Source organism: Canis aureus, chromosome 16, assembly GCF_053574225.1.
Source record: "Canis aureus isolate CA01 chromosome 16, VMU_Caureus_v.1.0, whole genome shotgun sequence".
Lineage (NCBI taxonomy): Eukaryota > Metazoa > Chordata > Mammalia > Carnivora > Canidae > Canis > Canis aureus.
Window position 1 is genome coordinate 38,805,865 of NC_135626.1, and position 25,659 is coordinate 38,831,523.

Genomic DNA, 25,659 nt, shown 5'->3' on the forward strand with positions numbered 1-25,659 from the left:
GGAGACAGGCAGGCACTATTAGCCCCATTGAACAGACAGGGTAGCTAAAGCCCAAGAGCACACAACTAGTGAGTAGTGGAAACTAAGTCCCAATCCCGTCCCCTTACTTTGGATTCAACTCAAGGAGAGACACAAACAGCATTTTGAAGATAGAAGGTAATGGGGTTTGCTAAGGTGGGAAAGAGCTTTTGTGAGTGGACTAGGGAGGGATCCTTACTCAGTTGGGAACGAGTTGACAGCAGCCCCACCAGGGAGGGCACAGGATTCCTCCTCGGACCTCAAGGAGCTGGAGGTGTCCGCAGCACTGTTCCCCAGCCCTGGAAACTAGGGACCACCCCCCCACGGCCCCCACGCCCCGCGAAAAAGACGGGCATTAGGGTCAGGTGGCTAAGATGACGTTAAGGATGACTTGTTAGCAAGGGCCTGCCTCTCTGTTGCTATGACAACAGGAGCTTGACTACTGGGCCTTGCAAGGTTGACTGAGGCGGATCCTTTCGTTGACTCGAAATTAGTGAAAGACATTTATGGGGTCCGTGTGTGGGTGTGCGCGCGCGCGCGGCAAAATGAAGATGGAGAGGGTATATTCAAGACTCTAGCTCAGTGATTCTCCACCTCGGCAACATGTTAGCTTCACCTGCACAATTTTATTTTTTCACCTGCGCAATTAAAAAAATCTCGATGCCTAGGCCATACCCCAGACCAATTAAATCAGAATCTCTGGGCTTCGCTATCTGCTTAAGTCTTCGCTGACGACTCCAATTGCAGCCAAAGTTGCAAACCCTGCTTTTAGAAGGAAGAGGGGAAATTCTCGAGACCTTCCCAAGATGGCGGCTACCCTACGGCTTCCGCCCTTATGATCGCCAGCAGGGGGCGGGCTTTCCAGGAGCGCATGCGTGTAGTGTCTCTTCGCTCCCTGCTCCCTCCTCCTCTTTCCCCCGCCTCCATTTTGTTCGCGGACGCTGGGGACGGTGGGAGCAGATCCATTTCCGGGTTGGCAAAAGGGGCGGCGGCGGCGAGAGAGGGAGCTTGCCGGGGAGCGAGCAGGACGGGACGAAGCCGGGGCGGAGGTGGCGGAGGATTCGCTCCCGGGGCAGCTGCGGCCAGGTCGGAAAGAGGCAGAGGAGGCTGGGTACGTCGCTGAGATGACCTGCGGACCTGAGTGGGAGGGAGAGCCGGGGGAGGGGGGAATTGGGGCGGGGCTTGGAGAGGGGCCACTGGGGGAGGGGCCTGAGGAGAGAGGGATCCTGGGGGCGGGGTCTGAGGGGTGAATGGAACGTGGTGGGTGGCAGGGTCTGGAGTGGGGCGTGGGGATCTAAGCAGGGAGGAGTGGTCGGGAATGTGTGGGGCGAGCTCTGACTGAAGATGGGAAAGAAGGTTATTGAGAGGCAGGAAATAAGGGATCCTGAAGGGTTGGGTAAGGTGAGTAAGACGGCAGCTCGGCGTGAGGGACAAGTCACCGTGCGCAAAAAGGGAGATGGGGAGGGAGGACCTGTTGTGATCAGGTAACTAACAGGATGCTCTGAGTGAGGAGGCCACTGTGACATTTTGGGGATTGAGTGTAGTGAAAACCAATGGCTCAGAGGATGATTTGGGAAACTGCTTCCACTAGAGGGAATCTAGGGAGCGTTGGTTGAGAAGGAATCAGAATTGAGTTAAAGGTTGGATTGAGAAGTGGTGAGTTGCGCATGAGAGCAGCCTAGAGTTGAGGGTTCAGATTGGAGTGGTGTGAAGTGAGGGAAGACGGAAATCCTAAACTCTTAGACGTGGGCCGTGTGCGGTGTGGTGTTGAGTGATCAAGAAGGAAAATTCTTAGGACACTCGGGTGAGGAGTCGGAAGAAGCTGGTGTGTACTGGAATTCATATTTTTTTTTTTTAAGGGATTTGAATAATCTGTTACTGCTTTGCTCCACTCCCCACCCCCGATGTTTTTAGTGTCTGTTTTTCGTCTCCTGTAACCTCATTGAATAAGGACTGTTCTAGTGTACGTATGGATTTACTAAGTAACTTTGAGGCAAGTTATTAAACTGCCTCATTTTTTTTTCCCTTTGAAAGACAGGTTTGGCTCCTCTCTTCCTCTAAAAGATGGTGTTAACTGAATGGGATCTTTAAAGTGGTTGCAAATGGGGAGGCAGGCAGGGGGATGGGGTGACTTGGGTGACGGGCAGTGAGAGGGGCACTTGATGGGATAAGCACTGGGTGTTATACTATTGGCAAATCAAACTTCAATAATAAATAAATAAGTAAATAAATAAATAAATAAAGTGGTTGCAAAGAAGTGATCTCTGAAAACATGATTGAGGTATTGATGTTTAGAAGACTTGTTTCTAGGTTTCTTCCTCTCAGCCTTGCTGTATTTGTTGTGCCAGGGAATGGTTGGTTTTGATTTGATACATGTCCGATTTTTTGACTTTTTTCAAAGTCAACTTTTAGTAGCCCAAAATTTTCATATTATTGTGTTACATTGTATTGACTATCATCCAGCTGGAGATAGGGAAGTTAGAGCTGAGGCTGAATGAGGTTGGTTGATGAAGAATCAGAGAATGCAGTGTTTTATTTTACTTTTTGACAAAGATTGACTTTCCTCAGAAACTCTGGGAATTCATTGAAAAATAGTATTTTAGACAGTTGAGTCTTTTGCTTTGGCCCAAGGACTTTGGCCCCATTGCCAGTTGTTGGGCAGCAGTGTGCTTGTGGACAGCTTTAGCTTCTTTATTGTTAATACTTTGAAATTTTGACTATTCCAACTTTTTCTTTGGGCATGATATTCTAAACACTTTGCCCATAGGTAAACTTATTTAATTTAGCTTAGAAGAACTGTTCCTGAAAGTCTTGGCATTTCTGAGGTCTGACGTGATTTGCTTAAGGGGGGGGGGGCAGTTTCCAATTCTACCTCATACTTGATATCAGAGTAGTATTTACTTTAGTTCGTACTGATTAGTTATGTGATGTCAGCACAAAGGTGAAATGCAGAGGAAGGTGGAAGGTGGTGAGAACAGTGGAGTTTTTCCGGTTTTACTAATGGCTTTTGAGAAGGGAGAGAAGTCCTGTTCCTGTTGAAGAGCAAATTGTCAGTTCTTTCTTGACCTCTTCTTTGAGTGGTAGAGTAACCTAGTGTACTTGAGTCTGTTTTCCTATTCCTCTAAAGTGATTGTGAAAATCATGGGCCGCTGGTTCACGCTGTTTCAGCACACCATACTGTTCTTACTAACCCCAGCAAGAGCAGGAAGAGCTTCAGGCTATAAAGTATATACTATACACTTATTTGAGGGTAAAAAATCTGCTTAATATTTTGCTGTTATTTCAACCCCAGGATCTCTGTTTTTCAGAGGGTTTGGAAATAAGTTACGGGGGCTCAGAGCTCTGGGCAGGCTTTTGGTATAGCCTCCTTCTTTAGCATATGATTTTCCATTTTTCCTTCTGTCACGTTTTTCCTTTGCTGTACTTGAGCCATTCCTAGGTGGAAAATGGCAAATTACACATTTTGCCCCCCTCCTTTTTAGTCTCTGGTGGGCATGTTGTCTGTGTCACAGTTTGATACCTTCAAAATAAAAGGATTCTTGACTGCTTCAGATGAAGAGGGTGACAGAAGCTGAGCCGGATTTTCTGGGCCGGAGAATAGATTCTGTCAGAGCAAAGAATAGTTGCAGACACACAAACTGGGACCTTAAGCTGTGACTAACGTTTTGGCAACAAGCTTCCCTTTGCCAAATAACTTCTTTTCTTCTTGAGTGTGATTGTTGAGCTCCTTCTCAAAGTAGGCTCTTGTTGCTACTATTCTCCACACAATTCCCAAGCAGAAGTTGGCAGAGTTCCGGTTGACGGACAGTCTCTTGAGGGATATGCCCTGGATTAGAGTAGATGGGGTGCTCCATGTCAAAATGAGGTTCATTGGCAGATGCTGAGAGCTTCTCTGCAAGGAAATAAGAGGCAGTACTTTTTTCTGAATGTTCTTGTGCTCCTTTATGCTTTTTCTAAATTCAGACCTGTTTCTTATTCATCTGCTGATTAAATGCAGAATCATTGCCTCTGCCCAGCTTTCAAAGTCCAAGGCATTGAGGAAGAGAGAGAGAATTTCCCACATTTTTTTGCTACACTCTCATTCCCAAGCCTTTAGCTTAGGGAGCCACAGTCTAAACTCATGAGCACTTCTTGGTATTATTATAGAGGAGTATTTAATTTAATTTTGTATTTGAGAGAGAATGTGAGCGCACACACACAAGTGGGGAGGGGGAGAGAATCTTAAGCAGGCTCCATGCCCATTGCAGAACACAATGTGGGGCTCCATCTCATAACCCTGAGATCATGACCTGAGCCAAAATCAAGAACAGAATGCTTAATTGGCTGAGCCACCCAGGCTCCCCTGTAGAGGAGTATTTTAAAATGCTGAATAGAACTTTATGGAGAGGGGTGCCTGGGTGGCTCAATTGGGTGAGTGTCTGTCCAAGTCTTGATCTTAAGGTTGTCAGTTGCAGGCCTGCATTGGGCTCTATGCTGAGTGTAGAGCCTACTTTAAAGAAAAAAAAAAAAAAAAACTTTATGGAGATAAATAATATTAGTAGGGAAAACAGGTGATACATTTGCCAGTGTCTGTATTAGTCTTAGATCTCTTAAGATTTTGACTGAACATGCAGAAAGACCATTTCGAGGCAAGTAAGTTATCAAATGGAGGGCCAGGAAGTGGCTTCTGATTTGCTATATAACATGGCAAAGTTATAACAATTTAGAATGGCTGTCCTCAGTACTACTTAATAAATACCTTTTCAGTGTGTTCTACTTAGTAAACATCCTTTTGTTTTTTAGGGGATAATTAGTTGAAGATAACTTTGTCTCCAATAGGTCTTGGAGTGGATTATGATCATTTCTTGCAGTCCATGGCAGTGGCCCTTGTAACATTGGAGCTAACCCGGAAACAAATCCTCTCTTTGGTCGCTCTGGATTCAGCTTCCTCCTGCCATTGTTAGCCCAGAGTATTCTGTTCCCGGTACGTAGGTTTGGGAGACTAACAGGTTCAGATCCAAAGGTTTTGACTCTGATCCAGGGCTTTGATTTGGTAACAAACAGGATTATTGGAGTTGTGTTTAATCTTGTCTCAGATATTTCTTTACTGAAGAATGTCTTGAAGTTTGGCAAATCTGTATGTCTAAGGAATGTGTATAGTTTCTTCACCTTATAATTAGTTTTCAGAAAATTTTTTAGTTTTTTGAACTTTGTGCATTTAGATTAAGCTCCTTTTAGATTTTGAGGCCCTCTGGTGAAAATAATGTAGTTTTAGTATTTATGATATTTCTTCAGTAGAAATTCATTGACCTACTTTCTAAGCTTATAAAAATGCTGACTTCAATAATCCCTTTTTTTTCCTCCCAATAATCCCTTCTGACTATGAAAACATTCTCATATGTACAGATTGGGACAATTATTTGTTAAAAAAAAAAAAAAAAGATGGAGATTTTCTTCTAGTGTGGTACAATCTAAGGGATGCCTGGGTGGCCGAGCAGTTGAGCGTCTGCCTTCGGTTCAGGTGGTGCTCCTGGGGTCTTGGGACTGAGTCCCTCATCGAGCTCCCTATGTGGAGCCTGCTTCTCCCTCTGCGCATGTCTCTGCCTCTCTCTCTGTGTCTCTCATGAATAAATTAAATCTTAAAAAAAAAAAAGAGGGAAAACTCATTTATCCACAAATCTCAGATAGCCTATCCCATAGTAGATTGTACCACTTTATTTTTTTTTTTTTAAGGATTTAATTTATTTATTCATGAGAGACACAGAGAGAGAGGCAGAGACATGCGCAGAGGGAGAAGCAGGCTCCACATAGGGAGCCCGATGAGGGACTCAGTCCCAAGACCCCAGGAGCACCACCTGAACCGAAGGCAGACGCTCAACTGCTCGGCCACCCAGGTGCCCTGTGAGTTTTCCTTCTGTCCACATCCCTCTCCCAGTCCTCAGCTAGTAGGCAGGATCACAAAGTCATTTAAACTCCATCACTGTCTTAGAAATAAGGATAGTAAGCAATTTAGTAAAATTTTATTTATTTATTGTTTTAAAAAGTTTAATTTGCAGTACCTGGATGGCTCAGTTGGTTAAGCATCTGCCTTTGGCTCAGGTTGTGATCCTGGGGTTCTAGGATTGCGCCCTATGTTGGGCTCCCTGCTCTTTGGGCAGCCTGCTTCTCCCTCTCTACTGCTTGTGCTGTCTTGTGCATGCACGTGCACTCTCTCAAATAAATAAAATCTTTAAAAAATACAAATAAAAAGTTTAATTTTATTTTTAGTAATCTCTACACCCACTGTGGGTTTGAATTCACAACATTGAGATCAGGAGTTGCGTGCTCTTCCAACTCAGTCAGCCAGGTGCCCCTAACAAATTTTATTTTTTATTTATTTTTAATTTATTTTTTTTAAACATCTGATTTTCTTTTTTTTTTAAAAGATTTATTTATTCGTTTATTCATGATAGACATAGAGAGAGAGAGAATGAGAGGCAGAGACACAGGAGGAGGGAGAAGCAGGCTCCATGCTGGGAGCCCAACGCGGGACTCGATCCCGGGACTCCAGGACCGCGCCCTGGGCCAAAGGCAGGCGCTAAACCGCTGAGCCACACAGGGATCCCCCAAATTTTATTTTTTAAGTAGATAATACATTCACATGGTTAAAAATTTGAAAGTTAAAAAGTGTACACTGAATGGTCTCTCTTCTCTGCTTTTGTATTCTTCAATCCAGTTCATCTTCCCAGGGGCAGCTAATGTGTTCAGTTTCTTAAGATTCTTTCCAGAGAAAATATGTACATATAAAACATGCATGTGTGTGTGTGTGTGTGTGTATTTTTTTTTTTTTTTTGCTTTTTCTCATAAACAAACGTAGGATGCTGTTAGTACTATCTGCGTTTTTAAAAACTTACTTTGGCAATCATTCTGTATAAGTAGTAAAAAGATTTGGCATCTGCTCCATATTGGTAGACATTTTAAATATTTCTAGTCTTAATGCTATTACCAATTATGCTCCAGTGAATAACCATATACATTTGGCCTTTAGCATGTATGACTGTATCTGTGGGGTAAATTATAAGTAAAATTGCCAAAGCTGGTGTGTTTTTAGCCCTGTTACTCATTTATTTGCTAAGAATTTTTGAGCTCCTACTGTGTGACAAGTACTGTGCTTCGTCAGTGAACACAACTGATTCAGTCCTTGCACTGGTGCGGCTGTATGGTCTGGTGGGGAAGACGTCCATTAAACCGTAATTAATTACTGCTGCCGTAAATACTGTGGAAACAGCTAATAGGAAGCCTAACCAGGTTGATTGAGAAACAGGGCAGTGAGGAAATGTTACTAAGGAATTTTTAAAGCTGAAACCTAAAGGATGAAGGGCAGACCAAAGACTGTTGTAGATGGAGAGAATGGCATAGGTGGAAGTCCTCAGGACAGAAAGAATGGAAAGAACATGGCTATTTTGAAGATTTGAAGGAAGTTAGTTCCAGTGTTTTTGGGAGTTTAGGGAGAGAGAAGCAAAGAGGTGAGGCTTCAGGGAGTGTGAGGTCTCCAGAAAAACCACATAAATAGTAGTGAACTTTTAAAAAAGATTTTATATATTTATTTATTTAACACAGAGAAAGAGTAAGCACACATGTGCGCGTGCAAGCACTCACAAGCAGGGAGAACAGCAAGCAGAGGGAGAAGCAGACTCCCGCTGAGCCAGGAGCCCGATGTGGGCTGGAACCTCAGACCTCAGATCATGACCTGAACGAAGGCAGATACTTAACTAACTGAGCCACCCAGGCACCCCACAATAGTGAATTTTGAGCCCAGGCTTTACAGGAGAAGGTTTTGTTTTGTTTTGTTTTGTTTTTTGGTTTTTTTTTTTTTTTTTTTTTTTTTGGTCAATTCTTTTCACAGGTATTAATTTACTAGAGTTGATGCTGAAATCATCAATATCATGAAGAAATCTGATGCTTGTACGATGGAACATGTTTTCTGTAAGAACTTTTCTGGATAAAGGCTACTCTTTTAGCCTTGATTTCTTTTCTGTCCAACAAATTAAACTTGTATGGCTGGGTTAGGTCTTAAAATTTTAGGATCTTGGAAATTGGTTTGGAAGTTAGTGATTACTTAGGGAACCATTCTGAGATTATGGGGGATGACGAGTCTTTGGCCATACTACCCTGAACTCAATCTTGTCAGATTATGGGGATGATGAAATGGCTAGTTTGCCAGACCTGCTATTTAGGAAAGAAAACTTACTTCTAGAGAATATTGACTTTTTTGTAAGCCTCATAGGGCTAGAAAGAGAGCACAGATGTTCTCATTATAAACTGGTGAATATAATACATTGTCGTACCCATCATCTAGGCCATATGTCTTAACATGATGTATAACTCTTGTAGGACGTGCAAATGAATAGTAGCCCAAGGGCCATTATAATTCTGAATATATGAAAGCATTTTTATCTGCAAGTATATTGACTTTTGTTCAGAAATCACAGTACTCTTGCTCAAAGCCCAGATGGTCCTGTTTGATTTAGTACCTTTCTTGTGTAATTGGATCAGCTTGCCCTGTTTTCGTAACTTAAAGTAGAATCTTGGTTTAGCAGCCCAACACTAGCGAGCAAGGAATGAAAATGTGCAAATTTTTCTAGCATTTCAGCAAGAAGCGTCTGTGTATCTGTTGGCTTAGGGGCATTAGAGCGAGAGAAGAGACTCCTCAACAATGAAAGTGACAGCTTTGTTATTAGATTATCTGTGGTGAGTTGGGACTTAATATATTATCTTTGAAATGAGGCATGACACTTCTCTCCATGTGAAGTCTGGATCAACATTTTATGGAGCATCTGTTTAAGTTTTCTTTCAGGCTTTTTCTAATGGAGGCTGTCATCACTGGATTTGCCTTACTTCTGACTGTTCTCTGGGTAGGCTTTTCTACTTGTCTGTTTGTGAGGGGAGTGTGGAATGCAGGCTGGCACATGGAAGCTGAGGCCTGGTCACATGAGACACTGCTAGTCTACAGTGAGAAGAGCCATCTCATCAGTGACTAGGTTTCAGCCTGCCTTGTAAGCAACCTTTTAATCTAATTAACAGTTTCTTTAAAACAGTTTTTTAAGAACTTCTAAAGATGTTTTGACCACAGATGTTGGATGTTTTTGTTTTTCAGTTGTGTTAAATCGAAAACCCTAAAAAAAGAGCTAAGGTAAGATCTGTCCCTCTGTTTTTGTGCTTACCTTTGAAATTAATTTTGGTCCTGATTTCTTACAGTGGCCTGGAAGTTCCTCATATATCTGACATGTGGTAGAGTAAACTCTGCGGTGATGAACATTGTTAGGTGATACCCAGGTTGTGGCAGAGATTGAGGTCACAGTAGGCAGCCTGCTTTCATTAGAGTTGAATTTGAGATGCAGGTTCTAGAATTAAGCATAATGGCCTTTTAATTATTTTGGTTGGTTTGGGATTGTCTGCTGTTCTTAATTACATTGGTAACAGATCCATCAGTACAGACCTGATGTTTTGAAATTTTGGTCAGTCTGAAGTTTGGTTTTGCTTATACAGTGTTAGGATTTTTTGGTTTTTAGTAATTAAATCTTTGGAATTTTGTAATTGACATAGTAAGAATACATAGTTTAAACAGATAATAATAGTACTAGAAGATTTATAATGAAAAGAACAGCTGCTCCATCTTTCTTTATTTGTCTTCAATCACTTTTAGTACTTTCAGTGTGTTTTTTTCTGATGCATGTTCTTTCCATATTTTTATTTATTTTTTTCTTTCCATATTTTTACATGGTGTGCTCATACTATGCTTATACAGTATGCTTATACTGTTATTGCTTGTTTTTTTTTGGCCTTAGATATTTTGAATTTCTACTATGGAAGATTATTTTGCATTTTTAAAAAGATTTATAAATTTATATATAGTGAGAGCATAGGTGCACTCATGTGCAAGCAGGGGAAGGGCAGAGGGAGAGTGGGGAAGTAGACTCCCCACCAAGCATGGAGCTCAACATAGGGCTTGACTCCATAACTCTGAGATCATGACCCAAACTGAAATCAAGAGTGGGATGCCTGACTGAGCCACCCCACGTGCCCCCCAATTTTTATTTTTAAGATTTTATTTATTCATGAGAGACAGAGAGAGAGAGAGAGGCAGAGGGAGGAGCAGGCTCCATGCAGGGAGCCTAACGTGGGACTCGATCCTGGGTCTCCAGGATCATGCCCTAGGCTGAAGGCGTTGCTAAACCGCTGAGCCACCCAGCTGCCCCCCCCCCCAATTTTTTTAAGTAATCTCTACACCCAGTGTGAGGCTCAAACTCAACCCTAGGATCAAGAATCACATGCTCTACTGACTGAGCTAGCCAGGTGCCCCTGATTTTGCATTCCTATACTGCTAACTACCCTCAACCCTTCCTGCTAATCCTCCTAATACAGATCTGTCACAGTTGTGGTTAAGTCAGTATTTTGTATGTTTTTATATTATGTATCAGGGTTCAATCAGAAAGACAAACCATTCTTGATATTTCAGAGGATATTAGATGCTTACAAAATCATTGGAAGGTCATAGGAATGTCACCTTGCAGAGATTCCAGAAAAACTGCGCTGTTAATAATCTTCGCTATCTTAAACACCAAAGCAGGCAATTTGTAGAATATTGGAAACCTATAAAACCACATGTATGTCATCTGTTGGAGGCCACACACACTTACTCATTGCTACTAGAAGAACAACAATGGCATATACTTATATCTTTTAGGTCTTGAATGAATGACTCTGTACTGGTGGAATTTAAACCACAACCCCATTGACAGAGCATTCTAGGAAATGTAGTTCCAATGTTTTCAGGCTCCCCTTCCATCCCCCATGGACCAGAAAGGGGATAGAGGTAAATGTAGCCTAAAGAAGAAAAATTAACGTCCAGTATGACTGTCTGTACTATGATTATACTGTATTTCCTTATATATTTTCCCTTTATTTTTTTTTTTTAAGATTTTATTTATTCATTCATGAGAAACAGAGAGAGAGGCAGAGACACACGCAGAGGGAGAAGCAGGCCCCATGCAAGGAGCCCGACGTAGGACTCGATCCTGAGACTCCAGGATCACGCCCCAGGGCCAAAGGCAGGCACTAAACTGCTGATCCACCTGGGCTGCCCGTGTATTTTCCTTTAATATAATAATCACCATTCTTTCATTTTTCTTTTTTTCTCCCTTCTGCTTGATTCATTGAGCATCAATCGCTAATTCATCCCTAAACTCTGATGAAAGTATAAATCTCTTTTCAGTACAAATCCTTCATTTATTTTAAAGATTTTATTTGTTTATTTATGAGAGACATAGGCAGAGGGAGAAGCAGGCTCCCCTCAGGGATCCTGCACCCCAGGATCAGGACCTGAGCCGAAGGCAGACACTCAACCACTGAGCCACCCAGGCCCCCAGTACAAATACTTTAGTGGAGCCTCTTCCAGAGGCTTTATGAAAAAGGATTCCATTGGAGGGGTGCATTTTGGGGGGCTTTGCATGTTTCTGCCTGCACAATGGTTGGGAGTTTGACGAGATACAAAATGCTATGTTGGAGATGGCTTTTCTTTGGAAATTTTAAGCCTCATTTTGTGGTCTTCTAACTTTTAATAGTATTGTTGATGTTATTCTGATTCTGAATTTTTCATGTGGAATTTGTTTTTTCTCTGAAAGATTTTAGGGTGCTATCTTAACCACAGGTATGTGAAATACAATGGTGTAACTATTCTAAAATTCATCATGCTTGGCATTCAGTGGGCCTTTTCAGTCTTAAAGCTTATTTTGATCTGTCCTGGGAAATTTTTTTTTCTCTTCTCTCTCTCTCTCTCTCTCTTTAATTTTATTTATTTACTCATAAGAGACACAGAGGGAGAGAGGCAGAGGGAGAAGCAGGCTCCATGCAGGGAGCCCGACGTGGGACTCGATCCCCAGTCTCCAGGATCACAACCTGAGCCGAATGCAGTTGCTCAACCACTGAGCCACCCAGGCGTCCCCCTTTTCTTTTCTTTTCTTTTTTTTTTTTTTAAGATTTTATTTCTTTATTTGACAGAGAAAGAGAATACAAGCAGGAGTGGCAGGCAGAGGGAGATGGAGAAGCAGGTTCCTCGCCGAGCTGAGAGCCTCACATGGGGCTTGACCCCAGGACCCCGGGGATCATGACCCGAGCTAAAGGCAGATGCTCTACCGACTGAACCACCCAGGCGCACCCCTATATTTTTAATAATGTATTCTTTGATAGTTTTCTGTCTTTCTGGGAATCCCTATTATGCAGATGGTGAAATTCCAACACTGATCCTTTTTTTTTCCTCCTGTGATTTTGTCTTTTTTTTTCTCCCCCTCATTAAGTTTTTTTTTTTCCTCATTAAGCTTTTAGATACTCTGAGCTTTTTCTTCCAGCTCTTCTATTGTATTTTTAATATTTGGTATCAGTGTTTTAAATTTCCAGGAGTTCTTTTTGTTCTCAGAACTTTATATGTAAGTATTTCTACACATTGTCAGGAATTGTTTTGTTTACTTTTTTTTGTTTTGTTTTGTTTACTTTGATTCCTGTCTTTCCTGTTAGAGATTTTCTTCAAATGTCTGTTTATTTTTGAGAATGAGGTACTTACAAGCTCTGAGTGTGGAGCCCTGGCTCATCCAGTGGTAGGCATCGCTGTGGGATGTATTGGCAGCTTGTCATTTTCCTTAGAGAGGACTCCTCCAGTCTCCTGCCTAGAGAACACAAGCCCAGCAGCATGTGTTTTGGAACCAAGTGAGAGAAGAGAACTGGGGAGGGAGAGAGGTCTCATCATTGAGTAAATAAAACGTTCACTCAATCTATTTTCAGTTTGGTACTCCTGCCCTAGGCTGTCACTGCTTACTTGATTCAGAGTCCCTCTACCTGGCAGCATGGGCAAGGGAAAGAGAGGATCCCTTTCTTATACAGACTTCCAGTCGGTTCTCCTGTTTTAGCTCCTCTGAAACCCCTTTGTCCAGAGGTACCAGGTGCTTTTAGTTTCTGAGCTTTTTCTGGATTTTTGTAGTGAGGATTTACTTTCTGCTGCAAGCATTTAACTTTTTCCTTTCTTTGAAGTTACTTGTCAGTAGTGCATGTGCTTTCCAGCTCCTAAAATTTTGTTGACATGTCTCTACAGTTGCATCCTTTCCCATTCTCTCTCTCTCTCTCTCTCTCTCTCTGTTTTTAAGGTTTATGCCTTTAAAAATATCCCTTTGCTGTCATTTTCAAGGTGTTTTCTGAGAGAACATTGATAAATGCCTGCCACACATTTATGTTTAACCAGATTATTCATCGGCCTTTCCTTGCTGCTCTCCATTCAGTCACGATAGTGTTGGTGTAATTGAGTACTAATACTCCTGCAGAACAGTATTTTTCAGACTTCCCTAACGATGAGAATTACTTAAGGAGGTGGTTGAATATACAGTTCACCAGATTTTTCTGTTGGAAGATTTCTGATTTTAGTAGGTTTGGATTAGAGCCTGGGCACATGTGTGTTTTCAACAAACACCCTAACATGTGTCTTATCTTTTTTCTCTTTAAAGATTTTATTTATTTACTTGAGAGAAAGAAAGAGACAGGAGAGCATAAGCAGGGAGAAGAGGGAGGAGCAGATTCCCCACTAAGCAGGGAGCCCAAGCCAATGCGGGGGCTCGATCCCAGAACCCCTGCACCTGAGCCAAATGCAGATGCTTAACTGACTGAACCACTCAAGGACCCAGATGTGTCTTATCTTCAGATCAGTTTGGAAACTATTTCAGAAGAGTCTTCTAAACCATTTATTGCTCCCAAGTCTCTGAGGCAAACTCCTCAGGATCCACCTATTATTGCTTTTGTATTCAGACTGTGTTTTAGTCTGTCTGGCTTTGGTCCGGATTTCTAAATTAGAGTGTGTGTCCTTCATCTGATTAACTCCTCTCCTCTGGTTAAATGCTGGCTGATGGCAATAACTTTGGCCTTGTGTGACTCCCACTTTTTTTTTTTTTTTTTAGCCAGCACTTCTAGATCCATTGGTTCCTGGCCTGTGTGGGTGGAGAGGAAGTATTAGTTATGAACATTGAGCTACTCTGCATCATTTCACTGTACAAATCCAAGAATCTGGTTTTTTTTTTTTTTTTTTTTTTTTTTTTTTTTTTTTTTTTTTTTTTTTGTGAAGTGGAAAATTGACTCAGGCTTTGGAAACAGATGTACTAAGTATCTGTCTTGGATTTATGCAGCATCATTTTTGGAGATATTAAAGGCTGTGATTTGAAGTTTTTTTTTTTTTTTTTAAAGAAGTTTGTTTTTAACTTTTATAATATGAAAGGGCACATTCTTCTTTTTGTATTATGGATCCCAAAGGCCTAGAAAAGAAAAATGGCTGTACCTTTTACTACCAGTCTGTAAAGCATCTGGAAATAAGGTGTTATGCAGCTGCTCCTTGGTTGCTGTGAATTGCTTGGCAGTCAGGAGCCAAATAGTACATGTCTTTTAATGTTGAAAAGAACTAAGGATTCTAGTCCTTAGTTCTTGGAAATCTTGTGGCTGTTGGTATCTAAAATACAGCCCAAGGAAGTCATGTTGGCTTTGACATAGAACCTATTTACATCCTAAGATGAACAGCTCCTTAGAAACAGCTCTAATAAGTTTTTGGAACTTGCTTTGAAAATTTTGGTGAATGATGTCACAAAAAGTGCAAAATCTGAAGTGTTACTATCTCATAGATTATCGATCACTTGCTATGTTATAAGGTACTACTTTGAACTGTTACTGATCTACTGCAGTTGACTTTTTTCTGTACACCTTCCCCCACCTTTCCAATACTTTAGTGTTTTTAGATCAACAGGATTTTCTCTTTGCTTCGAGGGGTGTAGTAAGGGCTGGTGACATTCGGTGAGTTCATTCCCTGTTGAGGATGATTTTCAGACATTTAATTTACAGTTCTTGCATTAATTAATCTCTAGCCATCTTTTTTTATGAAGCCATTCTTTGCAGCTATGGTATTTAATTGAACATAAGAGTAGACTTCTCATTGATTTGTCATCATTTTAGATAAGAGGACTTGGCTCCCGGGTTGCCTTGTATCTGTGGTATCTGTGGTATCTAATATTTACTACATCAATTAGTATGTGAATAAGTAGATTTCAGAGTTTATGTTTTTAGGACTTTAAACAAATCTAGGACAAAACAATATGACAAGTGTCCTATTTGGAAGGAAAGCTGCATCGTTGGGGGTGTGTACTTACATTTTTCATTATAGAAATTATATCAAAAGGATTTCATCATATGGTTACATACTTTTATTCTACCCTTCTCCTTTTCTCTTTCAGGGTTGCGTGCTGCTCGTAACAGTGAAAGATCATTGATGTGGAGAGTAGAACATCCAGGTTTAGTTGTAGGAGTTGTAGGATTTTCAGTTTAAATATTCATGGTGCATATGTGATTTTTTATTATTATTATTACTTGTTTTGGATCAGATTTGCTGCATAGTTGAATTTCCATGATGGAAAATGCCTGCAGTTGGAAAAATGATTTTTCTCCTTTCATGGAGTAACCTTAGAGTTTTAATTAATTCCATCTCTATACATGACAGAAATTTGTTTCGCCAGAGATTTGACTGAATTGAATTTCAAGGGGAAGGTAGCACCTTCTCCATTGAGAGAAGAGGGCTGTGGATTATTTTTAAACTGTATGTGTGTGTGTGTGTGTGTGTGTATATATATATATATATATATATATATATATATACAAACTATATCAAGCTTTTTTGGCACGGGTCAGGGGGAGGATGATAAGATATCTATAAAAAGTTATTCTAGTCTGTTTCTTTTTATTTTAGAGAAACCAAAATGCTTTAGTGGAAACCTTCCACTATACTCTGTCCTAGAACACACGAAGGTGTATTCATAATTCTGGGTTGACATCAGTTCCTATGTAATTATAGGAACCTGTTTGGCTTCTACTGTTTGTTAGTCTCCAGGAGTGGCATGTGAATACTCTTAGGTAGCTCCTGGCGCTTCTCCCATGTGTGAGTTCTTTGGTTTGGGAACTGGATGCCATTGTGTTTACTGTAGTAATGAACTCCTACCTTGCCATACTGTACTGCTTTTCAGGAGCAAAACTGAAGGGCAGGTGGACAGGCAGACATTATTGTCAGGTGATTTTTAACCCTGGAAGGCTTCCAGTTAGTATCTAGGTCCCTTAGCTGTGCTTAAACCAAGCTGTGGGTTTAATAAGATAACTGATTAAACTTGTTTACTTTGGGCATGGAACTGTTAGTTGATTTAAACTTGTTTGGTATGGACATATTGGATGGAGAAGGATACTACTTTTAAGGGATTTGGAGAATGGTCTGTAAGGCCTCAGATTTCATCTTTTACCACTCTTGTCTATATTATTCTAGCTACCCTGGCTTTTTTTTTTTTTTTAAGATTTTTATTTATTTATTCATGAGAAACACACACAGAGAGAGAGAGGCATAGACAGAGGCAGAGGGAGAAGCAGGCTCCATGCAGGGAGCCTGACGTGGGACTTGATCCTGGGTCCCCAGGATCATGCCCTGGGCTGAAGGCGGCGCTAAACCGCTAAGCCACCTGGGATGCCCTACCCTGGCTTTCTTACTTATTCTGTGACATGTCAAGCTGGTTCCCATCTCGGGCTTTTTACTTGCTATTCTTTAATTCTTGCAGGGCTCTTTCCCCCAGATGTTCATAGGGTTTGCTCTGCTCATGGAGAGACTTCTTTGTGGAGAGCCAGCCTCCTTCCCTGCAACCCTGTCAAAGAGAACACTTCCCTATATTCCTACTTTCACCCCTAATGATTCTTTTTCTTTTTTTCTTTTAAAGATTTTATTTAGGGATCCCTGGGTGGCGCAGCGGTTTGGCGCCTGCCTTTGGCCCAGGGCGGGTCCTGGATATCCAGGATCGAATCCCACGTCAGGCTCCCGGTGCATGGAGCCTGCTTCTCCCTCTGCCTGTGTTTCTGCCTCTCTCTCTCTCACTGTGTGCCTATCATAAATAAATAAAAAGTTAAAAAAAAATAAATAAAAAAAAGATTTTATTTATTCATGAGAGACATAGAGAGAGAGGCAGAGACACAGACAAGGGGAGAAGCAGGCTTCCTGCAGGAGCCTAACGCGGGACTTGATCCCAGGACCCCGGGATCATGACCTGAGCCAGAGGCAGATGCCCAACTGCTGAGCCACCCAGGCATCCCTATTTCTCTTTTTTCATTCTTTTTTTCAGTAACTGAGATTTTGTTTCCTTGTTTATCTCTTTCACTAGAATGTAAGCCCCAAGATTGGAGAAACTTGTTCAGCCACTAGAACTGGGTTTATCAGCCTCAGCATTTTTGACATTTTGGACTAGATGATTCTTGGTTGTGGGGGCCTCTTGTGTGCATTAGAGAGTGTTTTCTATTCACGAGATGCCAGTAGTAACCCTTTATCATGACAATCAAAAATGTCTCTAGACGTTACCACATGTCTTTTGGGGGACAATATCCTTCCCCTTAGAACCATTGTTATAGATAGAACAGATATTTATTGAATGGATTAAGTGATGGCTGGTCAGAAAATATTCACTGGATGATAGATGAATTCATGAATGAACGAATTCAACAAGTTAAAAATTTTTGGAGCACTAAACTATGCACATAGCCTCATATTTCTTCCTTTCCTCTTTTCATAGATACCATTTTTTTTTCTGTTTCTGGCACATTGTCTACCCTTCACTTATTTTTTTATTCCACTTAGGTTTGCTTGCCCTTTCAGACAGTGCTACTCTTAAATTTATTTTTGTTCAGATGAACATGTAACTATTGAGCACTTTGTGCTGTAAAATAAAAGAAAAAACTATAGAAAGATACAGTGCTATCTGTGCTTAAGAGCTCATTGGGTTAAAGGCACGTTGACTCTTGATCTCAGGGCTTGGGGTTGAAGCCCCACTTTGGGTGTAGATATTACTTAAAAATAAAATCTTTTTTTTTTTTTTTTTTAAAGTAGGTTCTACTCCCAGTGTGGAACCCATCATGGGGCTTGAAATCAAGACCCTGAGATCAAGACCTGAGCTGAGATCAAGAGTTGGATGCCTCACCAACTGAGCCACTCAGGCATCCCCAAAATAAAATCTTTATTAAAAAAAAAAAGCAGTGAAAAAAACCCGGTTTACTGGATTAAATAGATGGCATATTTATGAAATACTGTTCTCAAATTTAATTCCTACTTCAAGGTAATGTCTCCAGTGGTGCTAATGGGCCAACATAGGTTATTTGAGTCAGTAGTTAAGTGCTCATCATTCAGAATGGGGTGAAATTTCTCATGAATTTGAAATCTAGTTTTAACAAAAATCTATTCATTCACTTTTTACTTACTTTTATTTGTTGCAGTTACCCTTGGTTTCTTTCATTTTGTCTTAAACCTGGTTGAGAAATCTACAAAATGGAGGGGCGCCTGGGTGGCTCAGTCAATTAAGCATTTGCTTTTGGCTCAGGTCATGATCCTTGGGGATCCTGGGGTTGAGCCCCTCATCAGGCTCCCTGCTCAGGGAGGAGCCTCCTTCTCCCTCTTCCTCTGTGGCTCCCCCTGCTTGTGCTCTCTCTCAAGTAAACAAAATCTTAAAATCTTAAAAAAAAAAAAAAAAAAAAAGAATATACAAAATGGAGTTACTCATTTTGAACTTGTTTGATGTGACTGTTTCTAGGGTTTGTTGTATGGTTATGAACATTTGATTCATTAATGGCTTTTAATGTCTATGCTTGGAAAGTTTTGCCACTTCAGCTACTTGGGTTATTGAAGCCACATTAGGCAAGGTTGTAGTTCCTTTTGGCTGGAATTGAAGTACACCAAACAAAAACCCCATTCTGGGGATCCCTGGGTGGCTCAGCGGATTAGCGCCTGCCTTTGGCCCAGGGCGCAGTCCTGGAGTCCCGGGATCGAGTCCCGCATCGGGCTCCCGGCATGGAGCCTGCTTCTCTCTCTGCCTGTGTCTCTGCCTCTCTCTCTCTCTCTCTGTGTCTATCATGAATGAATGAATAAATCTTTAAAAAAAAAACAACCCATTCTGCATTATGTGACTTTCTTTGTCTCAGAGCAACTGATTTTCTATTTCTGCCAAACATTTATGTTCCATCTCTGATACTATTAGATTTATTTTGATTTGATTTATTTTGATTCCATTGAGGGGAATGTCTAGAACCTTTCCTCTTACAGACACACCTCTCTGTTGATTTTCTGGAGACAAGAATAGGTAGAGTTATTGGTCTTTCAGAGAGGATCTTGAAATGTCTCTTTCGTCTCTCTCTCTTTTTTTTTTTTTAAGATTTTATTTATTTATTCACGAGAGAGACAGAGAGAGAGAGAGGCAGAGACACAGGCAGAGGGAGGAGCAGGCTTCATGCAGGGAGCCCGACGTGGGACTTGATCCCGGGTCTCCAGGATCACACCCTGGGCTGAAGGTGTTGCTAAACCGCAGAGCCACCGGGGCTGCCCTCTCTTTTTGTTTCTTTAGATTTATTTATTTGATAGAGAGGACCTGCCAGAGAGAGTGCAGACCAGTGGGGGTGGTGGGGAGAGGGAGAGGAAGAAGCAGCCTCCCTACTGAGCAGGGAGCCTAACACTTGGCTGGATCCCGGGACTCCAGGATCATGACCTGAGCCCAAGGCAAATGCTTAACCAGCTGAGCCAGCCAGGTGCCCCCTCTCTGTTTATGTTGGGGAGAGGTTTAATAGAATATTAAAGACTTGAACATGGGGGGATCTGGCTGGCTTAGTTGGTGGAGCCTGCATCTCTTGATGTCAGGGTTGTGAGTTCAAGCCCCACGTTGAGTATAGAGATTACTTAAAATCTTAAAAAAAATAAAGAACTTATATTTAAGAAAGGAGAGAGAGGAGGGGTACTTAGCTGGCTCAGTTGGTAGAGCATGTGACTCTTGATCTTGGGGTCATGAGTTTGAGCCCCATGTTGAGTATAGAGAGTACTTAAAAAGAATTTTCTTATCGATATTCCATATAACTGTTTCTTGTAAGACAGAACTAAGGCCCTTGAGACTTTTCTGAGGGAGGGAGCGTACTTTTTTAAGATTTTATTTACTTATTCATGAGAGACAGAGAGAGAGAGAGAGAGAGAGGAGAGAGAGAGGCAGAGACACAGGCAGAGGGAGCAGAGAGAGAGAGAGAGAGGGACAGAGACACAGGCAGAGGGAGAAGCAGGCTCCATGCAGGGAGCCTGAAGTGGGACTTGATCCTGGGTCTGCAGGATCAGGCCCTGGACTGAAGGCGGCGCTAAACCTCTGAGCCACCCGGGCTGCTGGGGAGCGTACTTTTTAAGGTCAATTTTTCCCCCATGGGATTTTGTTGGGTACTTCAATACAAAAACTGTAATTTACTCAGTAATCAAAGCTTAGAAAGGATGGTCTTTCAGCATAAAAGTAGATAGCATTTATATTTAGAGGGCATCCCCGGTGGCGCAGCGATCTAGCGCCGCCTGTAGCCCAGGGCATGATCCTGGAGATCTTGGATCAAGTCCCACGTCAGGCTCTCTGCATGGAGCCTGTTTCTCCCTCTGCCTGTGTCTCTGCCTCTCATTCTCTCTCTGTGTTTCTATGAATAAAAAAAATAAAAATAAAAATAAAAATAAATAAATAAATAAAATCTTAAAAAAAAAAAAAGATTTAGAATTAAAAGTTTTTTTTTTCCTGGGACCCCTGGTGGCTCAGTGGTTGAGCGTCTGCCTTTGGCTCAGGGCATGATTCTAGGGTCCCGAGATCAAGTACTGCTTTGGGCTTCCTGCGTGGAACCTGCTTTTGCCTCTGCCTGTGTGTCTGCTTCTCTCTGTGTGTCTCTCATGAATAAATAAATAAAATATTTTAAAAATATATTTTTTCTTTTAAAAATAACTTGGGTTGAAACTTGAGTTTATAATAGGAGAATAATACCATTTGAATAAAGGCCCGAAATGGTAGTGGTAACTAGAATACTTACGAGATAATTTTAAATATATGAAAAATACAGCAACTAAATTGGATTCTTCATTTATCAAATGTGAAAGGTCAACATCTTTGTACCCAGGAAGTGTCCTGCTCTTAAAATGTAGGAATATGTATTTGGAACAAAACATTAGGAAATTGAATAGAAAAATAGGGTTTTGTCTTCTGAGGAATAGGAGAGAGTGCTTTTTACAAGTGTATTGCTTGAATTTTATGAAGACTTACCTCAGAATTCTGTGATAAATTTGACATCAAGAAGATTTGAAATAATGCTCTCTGATCTTGACTTCAAAGAAACTGACTCCTGAGGATGTGAAAAGCTTATTCTGTCATGGTTTTTAAGGTAGAAGGGCTTAAGAAGGGAATGAAAATTGGTTTATTGTTGAACTGGAGGCAGTCTCACTATATTTCTGAAAATCAAGGTCTCTGAAGAACACAGATGGTGAGGTTTGTAGTTCTAATTTAAAAGATCAGAAAGGAAAGATTTAACATTATGTAAAGAACCCTCTTTTTTCTTCTTAGATTAAATCTCAGAAATATTAGTTTTGTTTTGTTTTTTTAGATTTTATGTATTTGAAAGAGAATGAGGGAAGGGGTAAAGAACGAGTGGAGGGAGGGGCAGAGGGAGAAGCAGACACCCTGCAGAGCATGGAAACTGACTTGGGACTTGATCTCAGAACCTTCAGATCATGACCTGAGCTGAAGGTGATGCTTAACTGATCTAGCCTCAGAAATGTTAGTTTTTTAAAAAAAAAAAGAAATGTTAGTTTTTAGTGTTGTTTTTTTTTTTTTTTTTTTTTTTAAGATTTTATTTATTTGAGAGAAAGAGAGTGAGAGAGAGCACAAACAGAAGGAGGGTCATAGGGATCATATCAGGCTTCCTGCTTCCATACTAAGCAGGAAGCCTGATATGGGACTCAGTCCCAGGATCCTGGAGTCATGACCCGAGCTGAAACCACCCACGTGCCCCAGAGTTTTTTAAGATTGCTCCCAGAAAAAAAAAAAGATTGCTCCCAGAAGGCCTGAATTTGTCCTTTGATTAAAAGTAGTTGGTCACTAAAATTTGTCATTCTGTTGGAGCGCCTGCATGGCTTATTTGGTTATGTGTCCCTTTCTTTATATCACCTTGGGTTTTGATCTCAGGGTTGTGACTTCAAGCCCTGCATTGGACTCCATGCTGGGCATGGGGCCTACTTGAAAAAAAATTGTCATTCTGTTATAAAACTTTATGAACTGTTTTTGGTTCACTTATTTTTTTTTTAACTTTTATTTTTATTTTTTTTTATGATAGTCACAGAGAGAGAGAGAGAGGCAGAGACATAGGCAGAGGGAGAAGCAGGCTCCATGCACCGGGAGCCTGACGTGGGATTTGATCCCGGGTGTCCAGAATCACGCCCTGGGCCAAAGGCAAGCGCCAAACCGCTGTGCCACCCAGGGATCCCAGGTTCACTTATTTTTAACTAAAAGCAGTTCTCAAAGCAGACCCTCTGCTTTGGATTAGTGATTGTATCAATATCAAATTGGTTTGAATAAAGCTTTTGGGGATTTTCAGGGGAAAGAATGTTGTATTAATGTAAATTTACTTACATTGGGCTGCTCTTGGGAAACAGAGCTGCTTGTATTCTATTAATAAAATAGAAATTTGGGGTGGGTTGAATTTTCATTTGGCAAAAATAGTAGGAAATTGCTAAACCAAACCAATTTCCATCACCCATGTTTTTTTGTGGTGATTAGTGAAATAGCAGGGGATCAGAAGATCTAAATTTGAGTCCTAATTCTGCAGTTTACTCCAGAATGATCTTGTGTGGTTGCCCTTAGATCAGTCTTTCTCTGTAGTGTGCACACATGAGATTCCACCCATCTCTGGATCTTTAGTGTCCTTACCTGTAAAACAGGAAGCAGTGATACTCTACCATAGTGTATCATTGCATATTCAATGTCAATTGTAGGAGCATGTCATGCATGCAGTCTTTGTAGAGGCAGAAGAAAGGTTGAGAAGCACTGCTGGATGTCAGTATGAAAGGCTGTCACTTGATGAAGGTGTTTTTTTTTTATTATTATTTTAATGGATTTATTTTGAAATTAGGAGTTTGAATTGAGCCTATTTTAAGAAGGCATTTGTAACTGTGTAATATATTAGTGGTCTTTTCCAGTAGATTTCTTAGAAAAAGATTTGCCTTGCTAGAGACTACTGTTTTGCCTTATAAACAGTGCTTGCTTGCTGTCAGGCATAAGGTGGTTTCCCTTGGTGATTTTTTACTTTGTAGCATGCAGGTTGGATCATCCATGAATTATGAAAAGAATTAGGGACTTGTCTGAATCTCTTTTCCAAGTCATTCTAGGAGTTTCAGTCATGGCAATGGCAAAGATAGGTAGAACTGGAAACTCAGAAAAGGCAGGAACTGAAGTGACTGGAATTAGTTGAATAGTTTGTTTCTGAATAGATTATTATTATTATTTTTTGAAATACAGCTTGATTATTTTTTCCTATTGTTTTATGCTACCTTTTTATTTTTTATTTATTTTTAAGGATTTTATTTATTAGAGTAAGCACACAAGCAGTAGGGAAGGGGCAGAGGGAGAGGGACAACCAAACTCCCTACTGAGTGTGGAGCCCAACACAGGGCTCGATCCCATGACCTTGAGATCATTACCTGAGCCAAAGTCAGATGCTTGAGGTACTGAGCTACCCAGATCCCCCTCTGCTAGCTTTTTAAAAGAATGCTTTGGGGTAACTGTCAGAGTGAACCCAGAGACTTCAAATAGAAGAAGGTTTTTTATTTTTCTCTATATCCTTTTATTTTAAATTTGCACGCCCCCCTCTAATAGATAGATCATGAGGATTTACTATTTTGATCAATTTTTAAAGTCAAGTATGTTAGATCCCTGGCAAAGAAAAACTAGACTTAGCTTTATTTTTTTTTTTCTCTTAAGATTTTATTCATTTATGATAGATGTAGAGAGAGAGAGGCAGAGACACACAGGCAGAGGGAGAGGCAGGCTCCATGCCGGGAGCCCGACATGGGACTCGATCCCGGGGTTCCAGGACCATGCCCTGGGCCAAAGGCAGGCGCCAAACCGCTGAGCCACCAGGGATCCCCTAGACTTAGCTTTAAAACCAGAAATCAGAAGGTGTTTCCCTGGAAGAATGGTCAGCTGCTCAATTCTTGAAGTGAGCTCGGATACCATTCCCCATGGGAACCATCTCGCCCAAGTACTGTCCAGTTCTTGTGATTGGAGCAAAAAGCTCTGTTGGGCATCCAGCCTGTAGTGGCATTATTGAAAGGGTTGGGATTTTGAAGACCTTCACAGTCATGTTTCTAATCAAATTCTGCCTGCCTCTAAAGGCTCTTGATTTTTTAGAACCTTTGGAATATTCGCCCTTTCCTTTTGTCAGATTCTAAGGATACTGGAGATCAGTAAACTATGGCCCACAAGTCAGATCTGGTTCATGGTCTGTTTTCTTTTTTTTTTTTTTTTTTAAGATTTTATTTATTCATGAGAGACACATAGAGAGGCAGAGACACAGGCAGAAGGAGATGAAGGCTCCCAGAGGGAGCCCAGTGTGGGATTTGATCCTGGATCCCAGGATCGTGCCCTGAGCTGAAGGCAGACACTCAATTCCTGAGCCACCGAGGCGTCCCCATGGTCTTTTTTATAATGCCCATGGACTAAGAATGGTTTTTACCTTTTTTTTTTTTTTTAAGATTTATTTATTTATTGAGAGAGAGAGAGAGAGAGGCAGAGACACAGGCAGAGGGAGAAGCAGGCTCCATGCAGGAAGCCCGATGTGGGGCTTGATCCCGGGTCTCCAGGATCACACCCCGGGCTGCAGGAGGCACTAAACCGCTGCGCCACCGGGGCTGCCCCTGGTTTTTACATTTTTAAAATGTAAAAATGGGGATCCCTGGGTGACGCAGCGGTTTGGCACCTGCCTTTGGCCCAGGGCGCGATCCTGGAGACCCAGGATTGAATCCCACGTCGGGCTCCCGGTGCATGGAACCTGCTTCTCCCTCTGCCTGTGTCTCTGCCTCTCTCTCTCTCTCTCTCTCTCTCTCTGTGACTATCATAAATAAATAAAAATTTTAAAAAAATTAAAAAAAAATAAAATGTAAAAATGTTGGGATGCCTGGGTCACTCAGCGGTTGAACGCCTGCCTTCAGCCCAGGGCGTGGTCCTGGGATCTGGGATCGAGTCCCACGTTGGGCTCCCTGTGGGGAGCCTGCATCTCCTTCTGCCTGTGTCTCTGCCTCTCTCTCTCTCTCTGTGTCTCTCATGAATAAATAAATAAAATCTTAAAAAAAAAAGTAAAAATGTAGTTTTAGAATGTAAAGATCAAGAGAATGAGAAGACATGCCACACACTGGGAGAAAATATTTGCAAAAGACCCATCTGATGAAGGACTTATCCAAAACAGACAAAGAATTCTTAAAATTCAACAATAAGGGGCACCTGGGTGGCTCAGTGGTTGAGCGTCTGCCTTCAGCTCAGGGCATGATCTTGGGGTCCTGGGATCGAGTCCCACATCGGGCTCCCTGCAGGGAGTCTGCTTCTCCCTCTGCCTATGTCTCTGCCTCTCTCTCTCTCTCTCTGCATCTCTCCTGAATAAATAAATAAAATCTTTAAAAAAAATCAACAATAAGAAAAGAACCCTATTAAAAACTGTGCGAAAGACCTAAGCAGACACCTCACCTAAAAAAATATGCAGATGGGAAGT

General features: G+C 41.4%; 1 protein-coding gene across 8 annotated transcripts in view; it reads left to right on the forward strand.

The window, feature by feature from the left end:
• Positions 1–25,659, forward strand: part of WIPF2 (WAS/WASL interacting protein family member 2) — a 66,352-nt gene that overhangs the window by 12,577 nt on the left and 28,116 nt on the right. Inside the window, exons 1-3 of one of the 8 annotated variants that reach the window (XM_077853123.1) lie at positions 936–1,129; positions 8,896–9,032; positions 9,134–9,169. The exons of 2 other annotated variants lie outside the window; for them this stretch is intronic. The gene's annotated coding sequence lies outside the window, so the exon portion shown is untranslated. Of the gene's footprint in view, positions 1–935; positions 1,130–1,274; positions 1,420–4,836; positions 4,982–8,895; positions 9,033–9,133; positions 9,170–25,659 lie in introns of those variants that run through there. 5 more of the 8 variants (XM_077853126.1, XM_077853125.1, XM_077853129.1 and 2 more) reach the window with 5 other exon arrangements.